The following is an 11,473-nucleotide window of genomic DNA, read 5'->3' on the forward strand; positions in this document are numbered from 1 at the left end:
GTGTGTGGGGATGTGCAGGTGTGTGCATGCAGTGTGCGTGTGTGGGAATGTGCGGCTGTGTGTGTGTGCAGTGTGCGTGTGTGGGGATGTGCAGGTGTGTGCATGCAGTGTGCGTGTGTGGGGATGTGCAGCTGTGTGTGCATGCAGTGTGCGTGTGTGGGAATGTGCAGGTGTGTGCGTGCAGTGTGCGTGTGTGGGAATGTGCAGGTGTGTGTGCGTGCAGTGTGCGTGTGTGGGAATGTGCGGGTGTGTGCAGGTGTCAGACGTGTGTGGTGGGGCCATCAGACTGCTTCGCCTTCACTGTGTGTCCCTGGGAACCAAAGCTTGGAGAAGCGGAAAGTGGAGAGGTAGGAACGCCGGCCACCAGGGCCTCTCTGGTTTCAGGCTGGGACTGTGAATTGCCAAGTGCAGGCCCCTGGGCTCCGGAGTCCTCTCCGTGGAAGGTGTTAATCTTACCTTGCAAAGGTTAGATAAAGCGGCTAAAAGCTGCTGTCTGTTATCGAATCTGCTCTGTTAATTACCGCTGCGACTCGCGGAGGCCCCTCTGGGCATCCCCTCCTGGGCCCAGGCCGCAACTCCAGCCGGTCCTTCTTGGCCGCTGCCCGGTTCTCCCCTTACGCGGTTTTAGGTTGCCTCCAGGCACCAACAGACCTTCCTTCAAAGCCGGGCAGGGGTAGGCGCAGTGGCCAGGGAGGGTGAGAAGCCATGCCACCGGCTCCCATCAGCCTTTCGTGTGTCGACCCGGGCCCTGAGATTGAGTGGGGCGGGGTGAGCAAGGCCAGGGCTTCTCCTGCCTGGGGTTGGGGGGCACCCGAGCCTCGTAGAAGCATAGACCATGCAGCTGTTTCTGTGCCAGAGCTGGGAAAAGCCTGGCCCTGGGCACATGGGAGGGATGCTTGGGGCAGGCTTCTTCCTCAGCAGGAGGAGGCGGGAAGACTCGGGGAGCACTCTGGGACCATCCCCTACTGGCCCTGCACCTTAGGACCCCCGTTCCTAACCACCCCCACCCCGGCCCTATGGGCCTCGGGGGGCCCCATGGACTAGAGTTGACTCCCGACCTTCACTTCCGTGAATTCTCACCGATCCAGAGGGCAGGTGTGCCTGCCCTGGGGACGTTGAGCTGATGGCCTGCAGGGCTGGACGCCACTCCTCCGCCAGGCCCTGGTCCACTCTCTGTTGCCTCCCTGCGGCTCATGTGCGTGAGTCTGCCTCCGTTCCCAGCCACAGCTGTGCCCAGCGTGGGGCGGCTGCAGGCTGTGTGTGGCAGAGCTGGTGCAGGTGCCCAAGGAGTGTGCACCACGGCCCCACCTTCTCTGCTGGACAAGTGTCCAGGCCCCCTAGGGGGTCCTTGAATGACGCTGGTGAAGTGCAGGCTTGGCCTGGGTTGAGGTGGCACTTGGGGCTGGCAGGCAGCGAGGCCAGCATATCTGGGACATGAGCCTGGTCACTGTTGTCATGTTCTTGGTCCTTGGGGTTAACAGTGGTTGTCGTTAGCAGCTTGGTGGGACTCTGGAACCTTCCCTGAGCAGAGACAGCCATGAACGCACGTGTGCAGCTAGCAAGACTGGACATGGTCTGTGCAAGGCCACGCTCGGACAGCTCCGTGAGACCAGGGCAGAGCGATAGGGCCACGTTTCCTGGCTGGGCACGACCTCACAGCGGCCCCCTTTTGCTCTGCTGGGGCAGCCCCTGGGGCTGTGGGCAGCTCCGTGTTGGAGGGGCTGGGCAGGGTCTCGGCGTAAACGCTGGGCTCTGTGCGCGGCTCAGGTGGGCTCTGTGCTCGGCTCAGGTGGGCTCTGTGCTCGGCTCAGGTGGGCTCTGTGTGCGGCTCAGGTGGGCTCTGTGCGAGGCTCAGGTGGGCTCTGTGCTCGGCTCAGGTGGGCTCTGTGCGAGGCTCAGGTGGGCTCTGTGCGAGGCTCAGGTGGGCTCTGTGTGCGGCTCAGGTGGGCTCTGTGCGAGGCTCAGGTGGGCTCAGGTGGGCTCTGTGCGAGGCTCAGGTGGGCTCTGTGCGAGGCTCAGGTGGGCTCTGTGTGCGGCTCAGGTGGGCTCTGTGCTCGGCTCAGGTGGGCTCTGTGCGAGGCTCAGGTGGGCTCTGTGCTCGGCTCAGGTGGGCTCTGTGCTTGGCTCAGGTGGGCTCTGTGCGAGGCTCAGGTGGGCTCTGTGCGAGGCTCAGGTGGGCTCTGTGCGAGGCTCAGGTGGGCTCTGTGTGCGGCTCAGGTGGGCTCTGTGCTCGGCTCAGGTGGGCTCAGGTGGGCTCTGTGCGCGGCTCAGGTGCGGCTGCTGAGCCTCTTCACGACTGGGCAGACTCCTCCACGGGGGTGTTTGTCTTCTCCAAGATTCCAAATAGAGCAGCAGGGCTGTGGTTAGCCTGTCACTGCGGAGGGCATCTGACTGCTGTCCTTCCAGCCATAGAAAGTGGCCTGGGCTGCCCTGGCCTGGGGTCTCTGCTCCGCTTTGTCCCAGGATGTGGGGTGCGAGCAGGCTGCCAGTGAGTATATCAGATCCCCCCGCTAAGTTGTCCCTGATGTCGGGGGGTAGCAACCTTGTCTGTCGTTGGTCTGTGCAGGCACGCGTGTGGAAGCAGTGTCACACACACGTCAACATGGCCATGCCCCTGCCCTCACACACTCATGTTGCGGATGCACGTGACGGCGTGGCCCGTATCCAGCCCCTGGGACCGTTCCGGTGGCCACAGACACGTTTCTGGGTCCCCGCAGCCCCGTCGCTGTGCGTAGGGTCAGAGGAGGGGGTGGTGGCAGCACTGAGTGTCAGCGCGTCGTGCTTTTACCTCCTGCCTCTTCTCACGGAGACTGTGGTCCTGGCAGGCCTGTCCCTTCCCCTCCCCCCAGCTGGGGCAGAAATGGCTGGAGCCCCCGGGATCTGGTGTCAGACAGACCCCGAGCAAGCACCGGAGGCCGCCACTGGCCCTTTCAAAGGGACATTCGATCCGAACCCAGGGACCCAGTAAGAGGATTCCTGCTGACCCAGAGCCGGTGGGGCCAAGGGCGCGGGGTGTGTGTGTGTGGGTCCTCTGTGGGGTTATTGCCCCCTGGGAGGCACAGAATGCCCAGGGCCAGGGGCCAGGCGGGGCGGAGCCTGGCAACCATCAGGCTGTTGGTTTCTAGGGCCTCTTGCAAGCCCGCCGTCACGGGACACCTGAGCCTGTGTGTCAGCACTGCTTGCGCCAGGACCCTCTTGTCTGCTTGGTGTCCGGGAGGGGTGCTCCCCCAACTGCCTGTGGTCGAGGGTGGGCTGCCAGGGGGTGGGGTGGGGGAAGCAAGCTCCTGGCTGTCGGGGTGCTGCTCCCTCGAGCTTTGGTCCTGGTGTCCAGTGCCCAGGGCTTCTCCTTGTCATGGCAGGAACTTCTGTGCCCACTTGGGGTCATGGACACCCCTCCGGGACCTGGCTGGGGGTTGGTGGTTCAGTGGGTGGTGCCAGTGGGGCCCAGGCAAGCCTGGCTGTGGTGCTAGCCCATGCTCCCCTGGCACAGGGAGCCACCCTGGTGTGGTTGGCTCCGTCACGGGAGGCTGTGGCATCTGTTCCCGACACCAACTCCTGTTTGGGCCACAGGCCTGGCACATCCTCTTAGTGTGAGCACGGGAAAGGCCACCCGGGGCCCAGCTTGAAGGTTGGTGTCCTGGGGTGGTGGCTGAGCAGGCATCTCTTCCCTGGGCCCTGTCTCCTCTGGGTGGTCCAGCAGGTGGGACCCCAGGCCCGCATGGGTGACCTCGTGGCTGCTGTGTCTGTATAGTCCCCGAGAGGCTGGCCCTTGGGGCAGGGTAAGGGACTGGAGGGGTCCTCGCTCAGACCGTCACAGCTGAGTGAGGGCCGCCTGGCCGTGCTGGGTCGCCAGCTTTGGCCCTGCGGCCTGAGGTGGCAGTGGATGGCCAAGGGCCTGCTGCACATGCTGCTCCTGCAGGAAGGCTGCTCGTGGCTGGCAGTGTTACCCGGCAGGCACCGTAAGGCGTCGGGAGAGCCAGGGGCCTCTGGGGTTTCCAGCGGGAGCCGGCAAGGGGTGGGGCTCTGCTGCCCTAACACGGCCACACTAACCTTGAACAAAAGCGAAAAGCAGGAAGGGAAGTGGGCAGGGCCACGGCCAGCGCTGGTGGGCGTGCGGTTCAAGCGGGCCCTGCCACGGGTGGAAATACACATGGGGAGGGCTCTGCCAGAGGCGGGTCTGCACGTATGTTGGGGCCCAGTGGGACATCCGCACGTGTGTGTGTCGGTTGTCAGCAGTGGGTCTAGATGCGTGTCGGGCTCTGCCAGGGCAGGTCACACGTGTGTCTGGGCCCTTGCTCACGACCAAGGCTTACCAACCCGAGGTTCCTTGCACGCCTTGCACACCCGGCATGGGCCAGTCCCCACTCAAGGCCACAGCAGCTGGGAGCTGTGCTGGGCCTAGCAGAGCAGGGGCTAGGACACAGCAGAGGCTCCCGCGGGGGCCCGGGCAGAGGTGGGCATGCACCCTGGGCTTCACCCCGGTATGGCCACTGCCTTCCCACATTGGGGTCAGCCCAGGGTCCTTCCTGGTGCTCGGCAGGCGATCCAACCCCAAATGAGGAAATTCGTGTCTCGGGCTTGCGGGAGAGGGTTTCAGATCCAGGAGGACCTTTGGGCGGCCATGATTCCTGCTCGCAGCTGGTTCTCAGGCTGGCAGGGCCGTGGCCGCCGTCCACACCAGCGTGTCGGTTCCACTGCAGTCGCTGTTCCTCGGCCGTGTGGGCCGCCATCGAGCCGCGTTCCTTCACGTTTTTGTTTTTTTTAAACCTTGAGATGCCTTTGGACAACAAGTCCCGGTTATTGAGAAATCCGTGTGCCCAGGAGGCAGGCGCGCATGCACATCGGGGCTGGGGTGCAGCCCCTGCGGTGGCTGAACCGTGCTCAGAGGGGATTTCTGGGTGTCCGCCCCCCACCTCGCTGCCTGCCTGGCCGAGCTGGGAGCTGGCCGTGCTGGGGTTCTTTGCTCTCACATCCAGCCGGAGCCTTGATGTCCCCCGCCCCGTGGCAGCCGCAGTGGCTCTGGGGTCCACGGGGCAGGTGGGGGTCTGGTTCAGTGATGGAATCGCCTCCCAGGGGCAGGGCAGGGAGTCCCAGCTGCTTCCCATTAGGGAGCTGGCACAGAAATCGGGGTCCACATGCCTCGCTTGTCCTTGCGTGTCGTCCCTTTGGGTGACCGTGGGTGGGGAGGGAAACCAGCTCGGAGCCCCCCTCACTTTTCCTGGGGGAGCCGCTTCCTGCCAGTGGGGACAAAGCCGGAGCAGCTCCGCCTGGAAGCCACAGTCACTGTTGACACCTGTCTACTGGCTCTGGACCAGGTAGTGCTCACCAGGGTGGGGTCAGGCAGCAGCTGGTGCTGCCTGGCCCTGGCATCGTCCCTGCTTTCCCCTATGGGGCAGCTTAGGGTTCCAGGTGTGCCCAGGAGAGGCACTGCTGCCACTCGGGCAGATTTTGCAGGCCTGGCCCCGCCCGTGCGGATGGAGACGTGGGCAAGACGCTGAGCTCTCCAGCTGTGTGCCCACCAGCCGCCAAGCTCGGGCCTCGCTCCCTGCGAGGCATGGACTCCCCGCTCTGGCCCTGCCTTCCCCCAACCCCCAGACTGCGTTCCTGCCGCCAGCTCCTGAGCTTGGTGCTGGGGGCACCTGGGGAACACGCCTGGGGGAAGCTGAAGGGAGCGGAAGCCGCGGAGCACGGGAGCCCCAGCGCCTTCCTGTGCAGGAAAAATAAACCCGTCAGGACATTGCCAGCCCATAAACCCCGCATTGTTCAAGCGGCTCTTTTATGGGACACGTTTTCCTCATTTAAGCCGGGGCGCTCCTGCCGCCGCAGCTCCCCACACGGCTCCTCCGGGGGCAGCTGCCGAGAGCTCGGCGTGTCTGCGCTGCGTCTCCTGCAGGCCAGTCCTGCTTCCCTGCAGCGAGCACCAGAGGGGGGCACGGGTGCCACACGGGGTGCCGGGGGGCCCCACTGTCTCGGACGATGATGTCGGTGGAGAGCAGTGTCCCGCACACACGCGTTCCCTCGTCATGGCCGCTTACGCGTGCCCCTGGCCTGCCTCGTGCTTAGGAGCTTCCTGTTGCTGTGGGCACAAAGCATGAGCATCCCCAGGAACCAGTGCCCATGCGGAAGCGGAATCTTGGGATTCCTGGGTCCTCCTGCGTGCGGATCCCCGAGGGGGCGCCTGGGACGCCAGGGTGGAGTACGGGCAAGGCCGGTAGCCACAGATGTCCCCAGGGCTGCTGGCCCCTGCCTGGGCAATCAGCAGGGACATGTGGGCCCTGGGTCTGGCCTGTGCACAGTGCCACCCAAGTACAGGCTGGGCAAGTGTGCCACGCACCTGCGAGCCTGAACTCGCCCAGCTAGACACCTGGCTCCCCAGGGGACGGGGCACCTGCTTGGTGGTATGCCAGCACACTGAGGGCTGCTCTGGGATGGGCCACATGGTGGGGTTCTTTGGACACCCCAGGCCCAGCTGGGCCTGCAGAGTATGGCCAATTTGCCCTGCAAGGAAGCTACCCGTGGAGTCCAGAAGTTTCTGTGATTCCAGGTTCTGCCCTCGTGGCATCCTGAACGCGCCTGGAAGGGGCAAGCAGCATGTGACTGCAGGTGCTCCCACTGGTGCCCGGGGCATGGGGACACAGGCTCTGGCCCCCCAGCAGGTGGGGTCCCCCATGCTGTGCGTCCAGGTGGGGTGGGCTCCCAGATGCCAAGGGAGGACGTGAGGAGCTGTGCCAACAGTAGGTGAGGCCTCTGACCCCGCAGCCCTCGCATATCGGGCCCCCAGGGAGAATCTGCCAACTCCTGCGGGCTGCAGGCATGGCACCCTGGACTCCCGGGCATTGGCCGTGGTCGTCCCACAGCCCTTGTCCGCCGTGGGGTCAGGAGCCTGGGCTGAGGCACCTGCTCTCAGGGGTGCCCGCCGATGGAGCAACTACTGGGTCAGGCAGAGCAGACGGCTACTGAAGGAGCTGGCTCGTGGGGGCAGCTTGACCTGAGAGTACAGTTGCGGTTTGCGAATTGCCCCCCTCTGCCTGGCTGTGACACAGTCTGGAGGGACCCATGACGGGGGGACTGTGCCCAGACAGAAAGACTGTGCTGCCCACAGGAGCTGTTTGAGGCCGCTGACCAGGCTGTAGGGCGCAGGTGGCACTGTGGGGGGTGGAGGATGCCATGCTGCAGGCCGTGCTGGTGCCTAGGCAACAAGTGACATGGTCTTGTGGCTCAGAGGGGCAGCACAGATAAGGGTGCCCAAACCTGTCTTGGGCCCCACGGCTGCCAAACGTGCCCCCAGCACTGTTGGCGCCTGTGGAGCCGGGCCTGTGGGTGTGAACGCAGCCCTTGCTGGACCTGTCCCTGCCCTTCTGGGATGAGATGGCCAGTTTGAGGAAGTCCCACGCCCAGGCGTGTGGGGCCCGTGTAAGCCGAACACTCGCAGGGCCGCCGATGGCTTCTGACGAGCCTGGCAGGATGGCACTGGGCAGTGCGTGCCTCCTCCCGTGGACTGGACAGCCCAGCTATGGCTACCACCACGGCTCTGGAGTGGAGCAGGGGACGAGTGTGTGGGGTCAGACGGATGCTGCTGCCCAGCACTGGACAGCCCCGACGTTGTGGGATGCCATGGCACTGGCCTTGCTGCTAGCCATCTCCCCTTCGGGCCTGGCCAGGGTAGGGGATCTCTTCCCCGTCCCCCCATTCCTAGAGTCAGGGCCGAGTCCAGGCTAGCCGAGTACCTGGATGTCCTCGCGGAGGCCGGGCACATAGCCCGTCAGTGGCAAGTGCTGGCTCTGGCTGCTTGCCCACATAGCCAGGATGTCCCTGGGGTAAGGGCGGGTACACCCTGATTCACCCACTAGGTGCCACTCCTCTGACCGGTCAGCTCCCTGTCCAATGCCCCCAGGGAGCTGGTGTCCTCGCTTGGGTGGGGAGGCCCTAAGCGTGGAGGGAGCCTGGTGGGAGTTGGGGGGGAGTGAACTGCACCCTGGACTGGCTGGTGTCGGGGCGGCGTGGGAGGGAAGATGCCAGCTCAGCCTGGGGATGCCACGCAGGGACTGGCGTGGATCGGCCCCACAGCCAAAGAGCAGCAGCAGTGAACAGGGCGGGAGGCAGAGGGAGGGGCCAGGCCGGGGCACCCCCGACTCGCTCAGCCAGGAGAGGTGACACGGAGGGGGCTCCCGGCAAATGCCCCGAACCCTGAGACTTTTCCAGAAGTCACCGCGGGCGTGTGGGTGCCTGTGGGCCTGTGGTGGGGCCACCTATTTCAGGAAGTGTTCAACAGAAGTGGTGGCTCTGGCCGGCCACCTCGGTCTGGGGAAAGTGGGGGCGCAGCCATTGTGGTCTGTGGTCACCGTGACCCAGAAACACAGCTGGGCGTGCCGGGGCGGGGGAGCCCGGGCACTGGGCGTAGCAGGTGCAGAGGGAAAGAGGAACCGGTATGACACTGCACCCGGGCCACGGGGCCCAGCACGCGCCTGCAGCCCCAGGCCGCCTCTGCAGTGTCCCCTCTCGGTGGGGGGCTCCCACCTCTGGGCTTGCCAGCCTGTTCAGGGCACACGTAGCATGGCAGCCAGGAGTACCTGGGAACCGCTTCCCTGGAGTTCCTGTGGTCGTTGGTGCCACCTGGACAGCCCCCCAGGTGGAGGGGAGGGGGTGCAATCTAGCCTGAGCGTGCTCGGGGCAGCGAGGGGGCCGCACTGCCACGGTGGAGCCATGGAGGCCGCAGCCCCTTGGAGGGCAATGTGGATGAGGCCGGCGCAGGCTGGGCATGGGGGTGGCAAAGTCCCTTTCTGTGTCCCTCTGGGGGACAGCACTGCCAGGCCGGTCCTTGTGGGCTCTGCCAAGTGGCCCTGCCCGTGGCCTGTTCAGTACACCGCGCCTCACAGGCCGTCCAGCCGGCCGGGGCCCCCATGCCTCCTGCTGCTGCTCAGATGAGGCCGGGCTTGGCCCGCTGAGCTCTGAAGAGAAACCGGAGGACAAGTGTCCTCCTGGCCGTGGGGGGTGCGGCCCGAGCACCTGTCTCTTCTTGGTGCTTCGGGGCGAGGGCGGGTCCAGGAGGAGGGGCTGTGAGAACATAGGTTGTGTCCACCCTGGCGGCCCCTGCCTGCTGCTCAGCTCGGCAGGTGGGCTCTGGCCGCCTCAGTTCTGAAAGCTGTGAGGTCAGGGGTCGCCTCCTAGGTATGTCTGGGGGTGCCGTGGGAGCTGCCTGCGCCAGCAGCGCCCTGCTGCCTGTGTTGGGCTTGGGGGCCCAGGGCAGGGCTGGCCGAGCTCCTTGGTCCTCTCCTCGCTGTGGCCACCTTGCCGTGGCCACTCCCGCTGTGGCCTGGCTCCTGTCTGGGCAGTTGGGCCTTGTGCCCAGGACATCTGGGGTTCTGAGAAGGCCCCAGCAGGCCGGCTGCCCGGCGAAGGGGCAAACTGGCCCTGGCTTGGGCTTGTCTTTCTCCTCCCACGACCCTCCCTCCATCCTCCTGCTAGCAGGCCGCTCCGCCTGCGTCTCCTGAGCTTCCAAACACCGGGCCATTCACCGAGCCAGAGCTCGCCTGGGGCAGGAATGAGGTCATGGGGGGGGGGGGTGACCGGGCCCCGAATTTAGAACCCACAGTCCAGGCTGACACTGCATCCAGCTTCCCCTCGGGCCCAGCCTCTTCCTCTTTTGCCAGCTCAGGTGCCTTCCTGGCGCGGCCCCTCAGTCCCGCCCCTGCCCCCGTGGGCTGCACACCAGGGCCCGGGCCTGATCCTGGGCCAGCAGGGACCAGGCCTGGGCGGCTGGGAGGCTCCTGGACAGGCTGCAGGGTGAGTAGTGTCCCTCAGGGCGGCCTGGTCACCGGGTTACGGGATGACAATGGAGCCGGTCGCTCGGCCTCCGCTGCAAACCTCACCTGGGTGGCCCCCTGACCCTGCTGCCCCCTGACCCGCTTGTCAGACTTCTCCCTGCTGTGCCGGCCACGTGGAGGTGTGGCGGGGGCGTGACACAGCTGACCATCCGGCTGGGGTCGGGATTAGAGAGGGGCGGTGAGGCAGCGGAGCCCCGTGAAGGTGCACGGGGTGGTGAGGCAGCAAGGCCAAGGGCAGGGCCTGGTAGAGGCTGGGGGATGTGGGTCCATCTCGGGCCTGGGCAGACTTCCTCACCTCTGTGCATCCACTCCCTCGTCCACCGGCCTGGCTGTGCCTTCTAGGGGCCTGGTGCCCCGGCCCGGCAGCCATCACAGGGCATCCGGTGGGGACTGTCCTGCTCTCTGGGCTCCCCATGGTGGCTTAGATCTCCTTTCTGGCAGAAACAGAGACCTGTCCCTGGGGGTCGTGGGGGCGGAGCACTGGGGCTGTCGGGTGGAGGTTTTCAGTGGTAACTATAGCTCCCGCCAGCTTCACGTGGCCTGGCGGGGTCCCTCATGGCGCCCCGCCTGGAGCGGAAAGCGGGGTCCGTCCCAGCGGCCGCTGCCTGTGCGTCTCTGCACTGTGTCTGCGTGTTTATGCTGTTTCCCTGTGTCTGGATTTGGGAGGTTAAAGCAGGAGGTGCCACTTGCCCCTGGGAGCCTCTGGGTCCTAGGCAGACCGGGGGCTGCCACCTGCTCACCTCCGGGCCTGCGTCCTGGCTGCGGTGGCCGTGTCTGCCCTGTGGGCACCGTGGCCCCTACTGAGCGCGAGTCCTGGAGGGCTCAGCAGGTGGTGAGGCAGCAAGGCCAAGGGCCCAGGGAGCTCTGTCAGCTCCAATCCAGGATCTGGTACAGTGCGCCGAGGGCCTAGGGGAGTGGGGACAGCCCAAATGGCCCGCCTGTCGGCTGCACCTGGAGCTCTGGCCACCTGATCATAGGTGGTCAACAGCAAAATATCCTGGGGACCTTGTTTGGGACAGGGGCTGTAGGAGCTAGGCCTCCTTGGCTGTGTGGACCCGGCATCTGGGGGACGCCCCCCCAGCCTGCCTCCCGTCTGCTCTGCAGAGCTCAGCAGCGCCTGAGTGAGGAACTCAGCAAGCTGGGCTGGGGGCCAGGGACCTGCTGTGACATCAGGCATGGGAGTCGGCTCCTGGACCTGCTGCGGCCCTGGCCGGAGTGCAGTGCCTCCTGCATCTGGACTCCACCTGGTATCAGAGAGGCAGACAGCAAAGAGGGAAAAGTCTTACTGCTGCAGAGGGAGGGCTTGGGCCCCAGGATGGGTGGGAGCCCCAAGGTGGGTGGGAGCCCCGAGGTGGGTGGGAACCCTGAGGTGGGCTGGCTCCCCGGGGTGGGTAGGAACCCTGAGGTTGGCAGCAGCCCCGAGATGGGTGGGAGCCCTGAGGTGGGAGCCCACTTATGGCCATGGAAAGTGGCTGAGCCCAGGTGGCTCTGACAGGGTAGTGATCTTCCAGACGGGCAGGTGTGGGGCGCCCAGCTCTCTGAGTTGCATCTTAGAGGTGGCCCACGCTGACAATTGCCTTGAGGGGGACCCTTGGTGCCGGTCTGTGGGTCAGCAGTCCAGGGCTTGGTCCATGGATGGGATGGACCTT

The sequence above is a fragment of the Ochotona curzoniae genome, unplaced genomic scaffold (genome assembly GCF_017591425.1).
Source record: "Ochotona curzoniae isolate NIBS_2020 unplaced genomic scaffold, NIBS_Ocur_1.0 contig_4792, whole genome shotgun sequence".
In the NCBI taxonomy this organism is placed as follows: Eukaryota; Metazoa; Chordata; class Mammalia; order Lagomorpha; family Ochotonidae; genus Ochotona; species Ochotona curzoniae.